General features: G+C 43.4%; 1 pseudogene; it reads left to right on the top strand.

The window, feature by feature from the left end:
• Positions 1 to 1,835: 1,835 nt before the first annotated feature.
• LOC147614068 (glucan endo-1,3-beta-glucosidase 8 pseudogene) lies at positions 1,836 to 2,693 on the top strand (annotated as a pseudogene).
• The last annotated feature ends 10,318 nt before the right edge of the window (positions 2,694 to 13,011 follow it).

The raw sequence follows: 13,011 nt of genomic DNA, 5'->3' as shown, positions 1-13,011 counted from the left end.
TTTTATCGTTAGACAACTCTTTTTAATAAGTCTTTTTACATGCATAACCATATAGGTAAAGACATAAATCAAAAAGTCATATGGCCAATACTTATAGGTGAAAATGTATAAAACATATAGGTGTAGAAATAAATAAAAATTCATTTAGCTAATCATTATATTAGGGTTTTCATACCTAATGTCCATGGTTAAGATATAAAACCCTAATGGCCTAATGCTTGCCTATAAATTTGAACACTCAAAAACCCTAATGGCTACTACTGCCTATATGCACATGCACATGCACACTATTTATATATACATGTTTTTTCTTTAAATACCTTAAAAAAAAAGAGAGTCTTTCGTCGTAATTAACTATTTTCGATCCTGTTGAGGCATAATTGTTAAAAGAAAAATAGTGTTTCATTTTCTAGGAAAATTTTTAAATGATCAAATATTTTGTTTTTTTCTCAAAAGCACGCGCATTTTATCTCTAAAAATACTATTTTTCCCTACAATATTATGTTTTAGATACATAAACCTATATATAGACACATATACTTATACATATATACATGTATTTAAAAATATAAATACAAACATCGACATAATTTAATTAATTTTGAATAAATTTTAATGTGCGGAGATGGGTGATAAGTTGTGGTCACTTTTAAATATATAGATAGATAGATCATACACACATCTAAACACACACACACACACACACACACAAACATATATATGTATATATATATACATACATATGTATGTATGTATATATAAATGTAAATAAAAACACACACACATACACACATATACATATATGTTTTCTATTTAATTTATATTTTATTAAAAGATACTTTTTATTCTCTTTCTCTCTCTTTTCACCCTCCCTCATTACATCTCTCTCTCTCTCTCTCTCTTTCTAGGTCTGCCCCATCTCACTCTCTCTCTCAAGCACATTCTACACATAGATGCAGATGTACACACATGCATGCATATACTCTCTCTCTCTCTCTCTCTCTCTCTCTCACACACACACACACACACACACATATGTACACACCGCACATACACTAATCTAAACGCACACTCTTCCTCTCACACAAACTATCTCCTACGTAGAAATTATCTGTCGTCTCTCTCTCTCTTTCTCTCTCTCTCTCACACACACACACACACACATACTCTCTCTCTCTTCACGCACACTCTCTCACATAGAAACTCTCATGCACACACACACACACACTCTCTCTCTTCACGCTCTCTCTCTCTCTCATGCACACACACACATACACTCTCTCTCTCTTCACGCACACTCTCTCACATAGAAACTCTCTCTCTCTCTCTCTCTCTCTCACACACACACACACACACACACACACACACACACACACTTAAATAGATTTACACATATATATAATTTTAATTAATTAAATTTTAGATTAAATTTTAATGGTAAGGATGAGTGGTGAGGTGTACTCACTCTCAAATAAATGCATCTTTCATGTAATCTCTCTCTCTCTCTCTCTCTCTCTCTCTCTCTCTCTCACACACACACACACACACATGTACACTATTTATATATATATGCTTACATACCTATAGATACACATACATACATAATATATATAAGTGTGTATATCTATAGGTATGTAAGCATGTATACAAAGATTTCATTGAAAGATGTGAGATGAGATCTTCTTAGATTCAAATTCAAAATTGCTTTGGAAGATGTGAGATTTGGCTCCTCCTCACGCTTGAAGGAGGAGTGGCCATTTTGAAATAGGCCCCCCTCCTTTGCCCACGTGGAGGGAGGGCCACTCTCCCTTAATCCTGTATAGATGTGAACTCATGTAGCAGTGGGAAATGAGCCGTTCCTGAAGACCTACAACGGAAGTTTCATTAGCCTCACCTTCGGAACATTCAGAATGCCCTCAACAATGCCAATCTGGGGGATCAGATCAAGGCCACCGTCCCTTGATGCGAGCTACGACACACTAGTGGTAGCTCTGGCGAACGCAGGTTTTCCCGACACGGCCATCATCGTGGGGGAGATAGGATTTCCGACGGATATGGCTTCACGACGGCCACGAGGCAGAATGTGCAGAGGTTCAACCTGGGCTTCTTGAATCATATTCTCAGTAACGCGGGCACTCCAAGCCGTCCGAACTCCAACATACAGTTCTATCTTTTCAGCCTGCTCGACGAGGACCAGAAGAGCATTGAACCTGGCAACTTTGAGAGGCATTGGGGCATATTCCAGTACAACGGCTTGGCAAAATACCCGCTTTCCATCCCGAGCGCGCTCTGCAGGAAACGGGGCCCTCGTGAATGCACAAGGGGTGGAGTACCTGCAACGGCGATGGTGTGTACTCGCAAACAATGCTGATCTCTCCAGCTTGGGCAAATCCATCACGTTTGCCTGCACTTACTCTGACTGCACCTCCCTTGGTTACGGGAGCTCCTGCAACCCTTACCTCGACACAAGAGGGAACGCCTCCTATGCTTTCAACCAGTACTTCCAAATTAACAGCCAGAGGGCCGGCACTTGTTACTTTGATGGCCTTGGATTGATCACTTACCACAACCCGTCTGTAGGGAGCTGTGATTTCATTGTGCAGTTAGCGGCCGCCTCGGCTGCCAGAACCATCCTGGTAAGGGGCCTAGTTTCGGTCCTGATGTTGGTCTCTTTCTCCGTAATCATCTTGTAAGAGATACAAGTCTTGCACATTCATTTGCATGACTTCTAACTTGGTCCAAATTTGGATTTGGGAATTTGTGTACATTCTGACGAGGCGCGAAACATGCAAACATACTGATATATTGTATACATGATACATTATTTGCTGTAAAATCACAGCTAATTCTAGCTCATCGGGATTTTCTTGATAAATGGAGCACGATGCACAATGCACCTGGTACTACAGAATGGACAACGCAGTGACACACCCGGTACTACACAATGCACGCCATTGTGATCATGATTAGCTGGGTCGATCTATACGGTAGCTTATCTCCCAACTTTTTTTTCTAACCGGTCTTTATAAAAAAAGCACAATGACATAGGTCCATCAGTAATTTCAAAAAACCGAATCTCTACCTATCTATACAAGATTAAGGATAAGTGTTCGGTGTAGGACGTGGTGCTCTGTGCGCGTTTTTTTTTTAATCTCCAATCTCCAATCCCCTGTGCTCCAGCCTGAACTTCATGCCTCCCTGTTCATGACGAAGCTGCTCCTTTCACGTAGGCAATCCCCTGCGCTCCAGTCGCTTCACTCACGCTCCAAGTCGCACGCTTCACTCACGCCTCCCTGATGAAGCCAGGTCCACGCTCCTCCATGCCCCTCCCTCCAGTTACGCCTACGCTCTAGCATCAACTTCACTCACGCTCCAGGTCCAACGCCTCCCTAAAGCCAAGTCCACGCTCCTCCACGCCCCTCCCTCCATGTAGGCAAGCCCCTACTCTCCAGTTGCGCATGTGCTCCAGCGTCAACTTCACAGCTCCAGGTCCAACTCCTCCATGCATTTTATTTTTATTTTTTTAAAATTATATTTTATTTTATTTTTTAATAATGTATTTTATTTTGATATATGATATATATATATATATATATATATATATATATATATATATATATAGAGAGAGAGAGAGAGAGAGAGAGAGAGAAAGAGAGAGAGAGAGTGTAGAATTATTTGGGTTTTTTTATTAAAAAATGATTTATTTTGTTTTAAATTGCTCTAAAATTTAAAAAATATATTAAATATTATATGTGTGTGTGTGTGTGTAAATCAAATAAAATATATATACATACATACATACATATATATATATATATATATATATATATTTATATTTATATATATATTTATATTTATATTCATGTATGCATACATGTATATATATATATATATATATATATATATATATATATATATATATATATATATATATATATAGAGAGAGAGAGAGAGAGAGAGAGAGAGAGAGCTTTATAATCTTTTAGTATGCATGTGAAGATTGGAGAAAATCTCATGAGGGATTGCATATTATGTGTATAAAAATATTGTTATTTTTATTCAATGTTTACTATTTTATAATAAAGAAAATGACTTTATACTCAATATGCCACTCTTTCTTATTGAATACTTGATGGAATTAGGTCTATTGCAAGAATGGTAGAGACATGTAGTTTAAGGTGTCCTCTTTAGACCATTTCCTTAACTGCTCCAAGGAAAAGAAAAAGAAATGAAAAAATAAAATGTGCACAGGAGGCAAGGGGTAGTGAACCTCATTCTTATGATGCAAGGGTGCATAATGTTACCTATAATACTGGTGATGTATTGATGCAAGAGACTCATAGGATTCTTGCAAAAAAAACGATACCTTTTTTGCAAAAAAAACTAGCAAAAGAAACTTTGACGTATTTACCTCAATCTAACACTAAGAGGTCTCAAATTGCCCTAGATGGAGATAAAAGGATATCTAACAAGAGTGCTAGAAGTGTTTGCCCCATGAGATTGCTAGAAATAGGACTCTTTTGAAAGAAATAATAAGAGACATGACAAATGGATTATTCCGGGATGTCATTGGTTGAAAGTTTGAGACTTACGAGAAGGTATTGGTGCTTCATTGCTAGAAATAAGGCTTCATATAATGCAACTAGAAGAGTAACATTTGATGGAGCTAACGAGAGTCTTGCAACATCCACGACATTAGCTATGAACATAATTTCTTTTAACAAGGGTCCTGCGGGTGGTGGCTAATTAGGGTGTTATGGCAAATAATGAGGCAGTAGTGGTGTGCCTTAATGCAGGTGATGAGGGTGTGGTTAGAAGGGTTGTACTGAGTAGTATCTATACTTTCAAGGTGCATGGGAGTGTTTATCATCGGATTGGGTCCTTGGTCCCCAATGATATGTACAATCCTAAGCCACAGTTTGCATAATTGTATGTGTTTGATACTGAGCACGAATTACAAAATCGACTAGGTGTCATGAATGGATTGGAATCCATGACCTCGAAAGCACTTCAATCCATGATGCGCACTTCTAATCCATTTGCACAAGCTTTTAAGTATGTGGGAAGAATGTTGAGTGAAAATATGGGTTTGGAATTGAAAATGACTATATGTGAGACGAAATCCACATCTAGGCGGTACTCGATGCCATCAGCTTTCGAGATCGCTGGAATCATGATTGGTCAAGGTGACGATCATAATGTTGGTCGTCATGATATTTTATTGCATACTCAAGAAAGAACATGCAAACACATCTTTAATGTGCATAGGTGCTATATGCCTCTTTTGTACGTTATGTTATTTCCATGAGGGGAGGACGGATGGCTCTTGAAAATCCCTTATGCTATTGCACAAGTGAGTGCATTGAGGAATGGTCATTGTGTGACTCAATGACAATACTATGCTTATCGGTTGTAAATTTGTCTAGATACAAATGCATGCTTGCTATGTGGTGGAAGGTTGTTGCAACAGTTTATGGTTGATGCCTATTGCAGTGTTGAAGAGTCACGATTATCTTGGATATGCCATAATCAAGAAAGTTTGCGTTCAGAGGTTTATAGTGGTTTAGCAGACATGCTTCATGTAGAAGGAAGTGGAAGTGGTATTGCAGGAAGGACAATGGGAAGCAGAATAGTGTTACCTTCCAGTTTTACTGGTAGGCCACGATAAATGTATCAGCTTTATCAGGATGCCATGGCAATTGTTCATTCAAAGGGCAAGCCCGATTTATTCATTACTTTCACCTGTAACCCAAAGTGGCCAGAGGTATTAGATTCTTTACTCCCGGGGCAAAAGTGCATGTGCAATTTGAGAGGGTTAAGTAGCAGGTCTACCTCCTTGCACTCTAGTGGTGGTAGTGGCAAAATCCTTCCTTCTTCAAGGGTTGGGTGTGGGAGGGGTGATGTGTCGGTGAGGAGGGTAGAGGGGTTGTCAATGTGGAGGCTCTCATGGCGAGGTGGGCATCAAAGAAGGATGGGGACTTGGTTGAGGTGGACGAGATGTTGTGTAATGACTGCAGTGTGCATTTGCAACTGTAATGATAAGGAGGGGGGTGAGGGTGGAGTGAGTGAGGGGGGTGATGTAGGAAAATGAATGGGTGGAGTGGTTTGGGGAGGGAAGAGTGGTAGCGTGGATGTAGCAGATGGGGGTGGGGCTGGTGGTGGGTGCTGGTAATTGGGCAAGAGGATTGGGTGGTGCGGGAGATGAGGATGGTGGGGGTGGAGGTGGTAGGCTGCATTGGCTGTCGTCGCCTCCGTCATGGTTGTCGTGGTCATGAGCATCTTCTGTCGAGTCAGCTGGTCCATGGGATTGGAAAAATGCTTCAGCCACCCCTACTACCGCTTCTTCAAAGGTGAATTCCATGGGGCAATGCCACATGTGAGTTGTCAAACTGGCATATTCATGTGGCTTCCATGACCTCAACTTTCTCATGACATCAATGGTATAGTACAAGGAGGCCAGCCACTGAGTAAGGGGGAAGGGCATCAGTGTGGAGGGAGTGGTAGGCTTCACGACATGCCATCCCCTACCATGTAGATGTTGCAAGGCGTCAATTGTTCTCTGGGAGGGGTAGGGGTATGGACATAGACCTTCCGGGATGAAGAGGTCTATAACATCAGCTGGGTCAAATGGAAAGCCAAAGCAAAGGAGATGACTCCAGCTAATCAATATGGCTTGTAGAGGGTGGGGAGGCATCTCGTAGAAGTCGTGGGGGTGGGTCAATGATATGAGCCCCTGAAGTAAAAGTAGGGTATGAGAGTGATGCTGATGATAGGGAGCTTGGTGAGGAGAGAGGTGTAGGTCTAGCGAGAGATCAGCTCATCCAAAAAGACATTGTGTTGGAGTAGATTGAGCCTCATGCTCCTGTAATGGAGGTCGATGAGTTGAAAGGGGTTCTGTGGGGGGAGGGAAGTACTGGTAGCTATGTTGTTGTATCCATAAGGGTGTCTACTTTTCGATTTGGGGCACTAGAGGAGGAAGCAGAGGGAGTAGGTGGCAACTGTGTAGCTCTGGCTTCGGCTTCTCCCAAGTGTTCCTCCATCTTGTGGATGGTATCCTTCGAGACTTCCGTGTATCTTTGGAAATCTAGCTTTGTTTGTGCAAGGGACTCCTCCGTAGCTTGTGCTCTCTCTTGGGTGTCTTGGACAATGGTTTCTACTAAAAAGAGTTCATAGTGGGCCCTCTGAGCAGCTTTGTGGGCTTGTTGGAGATGCTGCTAGAGTTCTGTAATCCTGATTATGGCTTGCCCGACCTGCTGCTCCTTTTCATTGATCTTATTCTGTAACTGGAGGTTATGCAGATTAACCTGGTAGAGATCTTTGGATACTTGCCTCTCCTGCATCTTTGCTAATAACATCTTGTGTTGTGAACCTGCGGCCACCTCCTGATGATAGATATAATCTGTCATCTGAGTGATTAACTCTTTGGCCATATGAGAAAAGCCAAGTGCGAAATTGGGTACATCGCTGGGCTAGATGCACACTGCTCTGCGTATGTCTGGCTGGACCTAAAACTGCTTGATCGTGCCCAGCAGAGAGTCTCCAGTGTGGGTGTGAGATGCATGAGGGGAGGAGGGTCCAGAAATGAGGGTTTAAATTTGTAAAGTGCTTTGGAGGCGGTGTTTTGAAAAGGTTCTACTGAAAAAAATCATGTTTTTGCTTCTCCTCCTCCGTGACCTTTCTTCTTGCTTCCTTAGTTGCTAGCTCCTCTTGTGTAGGGGGGCTCAATTGGTGATGGGGGTACCTGCTCTTTTCCCTTAGGTTCCAGGTGGTGCCTCTTGCAGGTGGTGACTTTGGAGAGGACATAGATATTGGCACCGCGTCTGGGCCACTAAGCTGGATGGCACGGGGTAACTCCTCCCACCTGGCCGCATGATAAAGTACCTTTGTCAATAAAGTGGCCACTGCCACCTTCCCTTGCGGGTTAGAACATACTACATAAAGTTCTTTGTGCAAGTACTGTTCCGAGTTGATGATCTCTCCCTGGTGCAGCCGGGCTAGAGTGGACATGTTGCACCTACTGAATCTGTCTGTCCAACGTGTGGTGAGGAGAAACTATAGGGCTTGGGCTGGTATAATCAAATCTTCCTAGGTAATGTTCACCCACTCGACCTTGTCTTTGTTTGTGTTGCTCCTGCATGTGCCTTTGATCAGATTGGGGAAATTTGTGAGTCTTACGTAGGGCTCGTCCAGGTGGGGGAGCTATAAGGCATCTCTAATCAGTTCCACGCTGAGCTGCACTCTTTGCAGATGGCCCTCATTATCCATAACTTCCCCCTTTGCGCAAGTTTGCATCATAGGTCTTAGTGAAATACAAACTGTTGTATAAGTCTAGCCCCCATGGCTCCAGAGTAGGCAATCCTCCCAGACGAGCTGCTCTAGCTTTGATACGACCACAGGGTCAGCTGCTACTACCATGTAGCACGGCCCTATGAAGTAGAGGAGCTTGTGCTTCACCTTGTGGTTTCTCTTCATCAATGAGTGTACTGTGTGGCTGCCCACCTACTTCATGAGAGCCTCCCCCAGATGTGACAGTTGTGTGTGTGGGGGAGGGGGGGCATACTCTTCAAAGCAGCCCCCCATTGGATACTTCCTCTTGATGGTAGTGTGGTGGAGGACCTTCCTGGAGGAGTTTGATGTGGGGGGTGTGGCCCATATTTATACATTTTTAGGACACGGTCATGGCATTTGGATGGTACTGGTGTGGTAGTTCCAGCAAATGGGCTTGGCATCTTGAGCAAACGGGCATGACATCCCTAGTTTGGAATTGGTATGGGCGTGGCACTTCAGGTGTGGGAATGGTATGACCGTGGCAAATTGGGAGTTTTGAATGGTGCAATCATGGCAATTTGGGAGTTTTTGAATGGTGCAATCATGGTAATTTCAGAACGAGTGGGGCAATTTGGTGTAATGATGGAATGGCCATGGCACTTCTTTTTGTGGTTTGGTACGACCGTGGCAAGCTGATCATCAAGATTTAGAAGGGCCGTGGCATTTTCATTGTAAGTTGGTGCAGCCATGGCATATTCGAAATGGCCGGGGCACATTTAAAGTTCTACTTGGTGCGGCCATGGCAAATGGGAAATTCGAATGGTACGGTAGTTGGCAGATTTGATATGGCCGTGGCATTTCAGGTTTTTTCTTTTGTAGGGCACCCTAAATCCAGTTTTGTACCCATGGGATGGGTTATGCTACCAGCACTCCATTTTGGATCTTGTACTTGATGATGTGCCCAATTCGCCAAAGTTAGGAGTTGGTTCCAATTGGGTGATGGCGTGATGGGGACATGTGATTCCTGGGTGGATGTAGAAGCTGATGACAAGGGAGTACCTAAAATTGAAGAGGTTGACAATGGCTTTGGAATACTCTGAGAGGTAGCCTTACCATAATGGGTGGAGGAGTTACCGACATTGAGGATATATCATTGTGAAGATCTGTCGGTGCATCAGAATGGGGGTCAGAGTGTCTTTGTGAATCTTTTGCTTGCCTTTGTCTTGGGCAGTCTTTGTGGCAGAGGCCACCTTGGTTTTTCATTGAAAGGTTGGTGAGACTACTGAGTGACACCAGAGGTGGGAGTTGGGGTTGGGGTGATTTGGGGATCCAATGTATTGATTGCCCTCATAGAAGTGTTGGGCTTGCAGTAGAGGTTTGGGAATCCAATTGAATGTCGGTTTTGGGCATGATTGAGGGTTTGATTGAGGATAGGGGTTCTATGGAGAGCATTTGGGAATTCATCTTTCTTGTACCCTGTAGGCTTGTGGTTGGCGAATTGGTTGCTGGCAAGGGGGACGAGAAGCTTTGGGTGCCGGTGGGATGAGGGTGGGATTTGGATCGTCAGGGATCCACAATGTAGATGTGCCCTCGCAAAAACCTAGTGCGGTTAGGAGCTTCTTAGCCACCCAAGTCAGAGAAGGAGTGCCTATGCATAGGTTACTACGGTTAGAAGTGTTAGTGTGGTTAGTTTTTTGGTTGTGGATTGGCATCTTGTGTGATTGGGGAGATGTTGGAGTGGGTTGTTGCCGAGTGTGGTAGTAGTGGGGAGGGTGTGAGAGGCAATGATGTGGTTGGAAGTCTGGCCAGCCTCTTCTTGAGTGGGATGGATCTGTGGGGGTCTAAAGATGGAATGATGGTGGCGGGTGTAGGAGGGATGACTTCTTGGAATGTGGGAGCAGTGCGTAAGGGCTCTTCATTTGTCATGAGGACAATAACTTGGCCAGAGGCCGGTTGTAAGGTCGTCGTTCGTGCATCCCAATCGATGTTGCATCTGTTATGTCCCATCCAACCCCATCCAAGGAGTATTTCTTCTTGCATCATTCCTACAAGCATTACATAGAGCTTCCCTTCCAAGGACTTATTTCCCAATGTGAAATAAAAGTGTGACTGTGCCTAAGCCGTGGAACATGCTATGATTCCACTAATGTGACTGTGGCTAGGGTATCTTTCAGTACGGTAACTCGAGGGAAAGCCATGAATCGTGAGACATTGAATTGTAATTAGTCCATGTGTCTACAAGAGCTAATTTCTGGATGAAGCTTGTCGGGGTGGCCATTCCTAACCATAACCAAACAGGCTTCACCTCCCATTCCTCTTCTTCAAGGTCGATCACTTGGGCCATATTGACCATGATTTATTGTTGCCAAAGCTTGGCTTGCCTCGCTTTGGCCTCTTGTTGGGTGGCTTGTTTCACGTTCTCATGGTCCTTTTTGCATTGTTTTTTTTTAAATCATGGATGGCTTTTAAGGTGGCTTCAATGAGAGGGCCATAGTAGCGTTTTTCTTTGCTACCGTTGAAATAACTAGGCATTGTGCAAACCACCTTGTGGGGTAATCTCAGTGACCAGGAAGGGTCCTAAGCCTCTGAGCTTGAGCTTCTTCTTGTGCATCTTTGTACTGAATAGGAGGCCCATGTCGCCCTCATTCATCTATTTGTCTTTTAGTAGCTGGTTTGTCGAACCATTGTTTGCGACTTAGCTTCTCAACGATCATGTTGTATACCACTAAAAGGCATGTTTCATTGAGCTTTTCAAGCGAAAAAGGTGGCAGCCTAAGACATTTCCTATGAGCTTCTCTTGTACTATAATGCTCAAGCTGGGGACTAAGAACTCCATTAGCATGACCGCTTTAGTACCATAGGTTAAACTAAAGGGAGTGGCTTTGGTTGCTGCCTTGTAGGAAGTTCTATAAGCCTAAACTATTGCCAATAACTTTTGTTCCCAATCGTTGTTGTGACTGGCCTCCATAGTTTTGGTCAGAATGGCACATAAAACTTTGTTTGTACTTTCTACTTGGCCATCCGCTTGTGGGTAATAGGGGGAGGACTTCCTGTGATGACTGTGAAGGAACTCTTGCAAGAAGAATTGGACTACCTCATTAATGAAATGTATCCCATTGTCGCTCACAAGGTCAAGGGGGAAACCAAAGCGGGTGATTACTGATTCATAAAGGAATTTGGTAGTCGATCGTGCATCAGCTTTACAAGTAGCCCAAGCTTCAACCCACTTAGTGCAATGGTCCATGGCAAAAATTATATATCTAGCTTGGGTGTATCTGGTTGCTAGATTGATGGGTCCCATGAAATTGATGCCCCATTTCTCAAATGGTTGCAAGGACAATACGGGATTCAAGGGCATATTGTTCTTAAAGTGGGGAATCGCCGCACCTTGGCACTCGTCACACCGCTTGACATATTCTGATGCATCCGCCATTAAGGTTGGCCACTATAACTCGACTGTTAAGACCTTGCTTGCAATGATATCCATTGCAAAGTGCCCACCAACACAGTGAGCCTGTTCTACAAGCAAGATAAGAATTTTGTGCTTCCCCTACCTATAGAGTTGTCTTGCGATGTGTTGGTAGGGGACTGCTTATTTAATTAGGCAATGGGCATAGTCTTTGTTTAGGAGGGGGTCCTTTGGTAAGCCGTTGGCTAAAAAGTTTGCTACCTCCTCACCCCACTCAAGAATTAAGCATAGCTAGAATAGGGCGGCATTTGATAAATCATCTTTGACTCCCACGAGCGGCTCACCATTAGGGATCCTTGACATATGGTCTACAAGAACATGTGATCCTTTTGGACATGGAAAGTGCAGCCAAGATGGGTCAAGTATTCTTCCCCACACCTTAGAAGAAGTAGAGTTAGATCTAAAAAGGATTAAGGTGGAACGAGAGCTATGAGAGTTGAGCTTAAGGAAACAAGAGCTCGATACTCGAAGGGTGAGAGCTGAACAAAGGAGATGGGAGGTTCAAACCTACTCCAATCACGGGGTAAGGATCTGGAGATAGTCATGGAAAGAAGTGAGGGGAGAAAATCCAAACTTAGAACCCATAAATGAAGAGCCTAGAGCTGAGGAAGGGTTTGTAACCCTAGAAGAAGAGGATAATCTAGCACGAGCAGCAGGTGAAGTGGAGGACCGTTTGTACACCAAAAAAGATATTGAGCAGATGATCAATCATCCTACGTTTACAGGACATGGAACTTGAAAGTTAATGTCCTAGTTGGGGGACCTGAGAATTGGAGCACTGGCCAAGGCTTTCTTGAGCATTGTATAAGCCTGTTGGCATTCCTCTGTCCACTCGAAAACCATCAAAAGTCCATAAAGGGGTTGAGTTATATCAGCATACATGAAAATGAATCACCTATAGTAGCCAACATGTCCCATGAAGCGTTGGACTTCCTTAAAGTTAGTGGGTGGAGGCAGCTCAAGGATGAGCTGCACTTTACTATCATCTGCAGAGATTCCTGGAGACAATGTGTCCCAGGATGACTCTATGCCTAACCCAGAATTGACATTTAAGTGGGTTCAATGAGATGGGATATAGATTGCATTTTTCTAACACCTTATGCAAATAGTCAAGGTGTGCCTTCCAGGAGGTGTTGACACAAAGGTCATCCATAAAGACCTGTAGGAATTTTCGAAGACATTCCTTGTAGGCAATGTACATTAAATGCTAGAAGGTGCCAAGGGCATTTGTCAGCCTGAAGGGCATGACACTGTATGCATATGTGTCCCATTTG

Source organism: Cibotium barometz, chromosome 42, assembly GCF_041138505.1.
Source record: "Cibotium barometz isolate CiBa-2024 chromosome 42, ASM4113850v1, whole genome shotgun sequence".
Classification (NCBI taxonomy): Eukaryota; Viridiplantae; Streptophyta; class Polypodiopsida; order Cyatheales; family Cibotiaceae; genus Cibotium; species Cibotium barometz.
The sequence above is the reverse complement of the archived record's forward strand: the minus strand, read 5'-3'. Positions and strand labels throughout refer to the sequence as shown.